Source organism: Marmota marmota, unplaced genomic scaffold, assembly GCF_001458135.2.
Source record: "Marmota marmota marmota unplaced genomic scaffold, marMar, whole genome shotgun sequence".
Taxonomy (NCBI): domain Eukaryota; kingdom Metazoa; phylum Chordata; class Mammalia; order Rodentia; family Sciuridae; genus Marmota; species Marmota marmota.
Window position 1 is genome coordinate 44,814,912 of NW_026000005.1, and position 3,752 is coordinate 44,818,663.

The window sequence follows — 3,752 nt, forward strand, 5'->3', positions numbered from 1 at the left end:
CTCTGAGCATGCCCGGGGCGGGCGCCCGGGGCCCACGGGGGAGGGGTCGGGTGCGCAGACCCCGCAGTCCCGGGACCCTGGCAAAGCACGAATGCCGAGGCCAGAACCGGGAAGCCCCACTGGTATAGGATCTGGAAAGGGGGACAGCCTGGCTGGGAGAAAGGGCCTGGGGACTGTTGGGGGAAGTGGCTTCTTATAAAAGGCAGGCACAGTCCTGGGGGTCCCAGGCTTCCATTCAGCCGGGATCTCAGAAGCGCTGGTGACGTGCCTGGCACTGTGCTGGAGAGAGACTTCCATTCATTCTTCCCTTTCGACTTAACTGGGCACCTATTATGCTCCTGCCCTTGTGTTGGGTTCAGAATACAATGGGGCAGAATATGAGAGCGTGTTCCTGCTCTCCTGAGCTTGCATTCTAGGTGGAGGAGATAGTTATGATGGAGAAAACACATGAACAAGCCGTTGCTATATCCAGTAGTGATAAATGTCAAGAAGAAAATATAACAGGGTGGATGTCCTAAGAAGGGAAGAGTAAAGCTTCTGAGATCAGGGCCCTGGGGAATGCCCGTTGTGAGATATGGAAGAGGGGAGGGATCTGCATGGTGAGGGGTGAGAAGGGCAGCACAAGCCCCATCAGCCACAGGACTCCTGAGATCCACCAGGTGCTCAGAAGGCTCTGAAACCCAAAAAGAAGCCATCCCAGGCTCCTGGCCTGAGCTCACAGGCTAGTGCTGGCTGTCCTGAAAGACCTCCCCTTCCTGTGCAGGCCCTGCTCTCCCTATCCTCTGGACAAGTCAGCTAGAGAAATGTTAATATTAGCACCGTGGGTTTGAAACAAATGAGGCTTGTGGAGTTTGGATCACTTGTCCAGATCACAAAGCCAGTAAATGACCTAGAGAGTGCGCACTCAGATGTCTTCAGTTCATGTCCTGTGCCTCTCCCTCCTCTGAAAAGACTATGGAAAGAGAAACCATCTGGGGCTGGGGACTCAGGGGAGCTTGGTGGGACTGGGTTGTCAAGCTGAGTCTGCAGGGCTGGTGAAGAGTGTGTAAGAAGAACATGGTGGGAAGAGCTTCCAGAACCCCAAGGAAGGAATAGAGAAGGACAGGAAGAGAACAGCCCCAGGCTTCTGAAAGGCAATTTCCAAAGGTCAGCAGGACTGGCAGGAAAGGGTCCTGAGAGCATTCCAACAGAGACACCTGGAGCCTGACCTACCTGTGCAATGCCAAAATAAGTACCCGTGCCTGTCCATTTCCCTCACCCCCAGGTGCAGTGATATCTAGGGATCAAGGCACTACAGAATCCAGCCCTTAGCTCATGGGGTCATTCCAGCATCTATCGTAGGAATAGAAACCCCATCTCTCAAGGCTTCTGGAGTGCATGGCTCATAAAGCCCCACAAAAGAGAGTGGCCATGTACATCCAGGGCTCCAGGCAGCTCCTTCTGGATGGTACAGTCACTACCTGATGCTGCCCTGCAGGCAAGTCCAGAACCCTCATGATCTCCAGGAGCCTCTGGCAAAGCCACAGAGCTGTCTCTGAGGCGCTGGCCTCTGTCTCCCAGACATCCAAAAGACCTTGTCCTGCTGCCTGAAAACCACTTAAACCTTCTCAGCCCCTTCTGCAGCCCTTGTGCTTGCTCTGAACCTCCAGTGCATCCCTTCTCCTGAGGTATGGCTGCCAGCCCCATCTGGAAAGGTGTCTTAGATATTTGCTGATGTGATTTCTGTTTTGAGCCAATATTCTCCCTTTTCTAATAATGCACCCTGCACACCTGCCACAGTTAGAAAATTTGTGGTGAAAATAACAGATCTCTGAGCCCCCACTTCTCTAGAAAATCCAAACATACATCTGAAACCTCCCAGGAAGCTAAAATGGGAATATTCGGTTGCCAGGGATGTCTTCAGACTTAAGCTTTGAAACCATCCTTAGTTGCTGATGCTTCCGTGGAAAAGTGATTTTGTTTTAAATAGCAGTGGGATGAGATAGCAGCCTAAATTCAAATCGCATTAGAGCGTTAAATCCTGTCTTCTCACCTCTGAATGTAATTAATTGTTATGACTCAGTAACACAGCTTTTAGTTTTGAGAATGGTGCTATTTAAAGAGAAAGGCTTCGGCTCTGGAGATTGCTTTCAGTAACCAAGCTGTTTGCAAAAACAGGTTTGGTGAAGTAGAGAATGTGTTTAAACTCAAATGGCACTCCAGCCTCAACTACCAATCAGGGAACTAGGTGAGAGGAGGGGACAGGGGACAGAGGAGGCTGGAGGGAAGTAACAAAAGACAACCTCCTGCCCAAGGTTTTGCTCCCAAGTTTTCCCATTCAGGAGAAACCTGCAATGGAGGGTGAATGAAACAGAGACATCTACTGGCTAGAGATTGGATGTGCATTTATTTGGATGCCACCCTACTCTGCTCTGTGACATCAGAAGCTCATCCTTTCATGTGATTCAGAAAATGCTGCTTTACAATGCAAACAGGTTTGTGCTGAGAAAGGAACCACTTTTGAAGTAAGCAAGAGATATTTGGGTATCATGAGTGAAAATACTATGAAATAAGAACGTGTCTAATTTCACGTACTTACAATTATCTAAGCAGGTCTAATCTTGTTAATAAATTCCTTTTCAAGGAAAATGACAAAAGAAAATTAAAAAGAATGACAAAGTCCACATGAGCTATAAACACAACATTTGATACAGAAAATAATTACAACCATCCCTAGAAGTTTTATTAGGACATATTTAATATAATGCATGGTGCTGAGCCCTAACATAAACAATCTACATATCCAAATCAGGAGAACGGTGAATTGAATCAGGGTCCAAAATATCAAAGGAATATGAAAATATTAGGCAGTCATTAAAGAGTATAATTATGAAGTGTGGCAGCAGAATAAAAGTTTATGAACTGGATTTTTTTGAAAGTATGCGAAAATGTGCATAATATTAGTATATATATATAATATATACATCAAACTCACTAACATTGGAAATGAGCTGGGGGAGATTTAGGTTGACTCCTGGCCTTCCAACTGTTTATCAAAGTGACGACTTTTGGCAAGCCATTTGCCTTGCTGAACCTCAGGTTTTTCATCTGCAAAAAGAATGATTGTGCTACTCAACATGTGGGATTATTGGGAACTGTGAGTTAACATATGCAGCATGCCTGGCACATAGTAGGTGTGCAGAAAATATTAGCTTTCATCCCCATTACGTTTCTCCTCTTTTTAACCACTGAAATCATCAAATTCTCACAAAGTGGCCTATGCTTCCTGGGGATAAGTCATTTCCATTTACAATATTTGTAGATTTCAATGATTTGATATAGTTTCTCAAGTAAAAATAGCAGGCCACATTAAAGGTCATTTACAATTCTAATGTAAGAAGATGGCCAGCAATTTATTATGGTTGTATATTTAGCAGAGCAAGCATTAGAACGTTCTTCTAATGGCACCATTAACCTTACTTCAAAAACACCAAAACATTCAGAGATAAGTAATTTAAAAACATCTGAACATTCATTGAACTATTTAAACCTCCCTGTAGTGGCAGAGTCACTGACTTTTGACCCCCTACACAGTGACAGATGTTGATTGGGATATTAGGATGATCATTTCCCCCCTTTAAAGGAAACATTTTGGATTGGGGTTGTGGCTCAGAGGTAGAGTGCTCACCTAGCATACGTGAGGCACTGGGTTTGATCCTCAGCACCACATAATAATAAAATAAATGTATCGTGTCCATCTACAACTAAAAAAT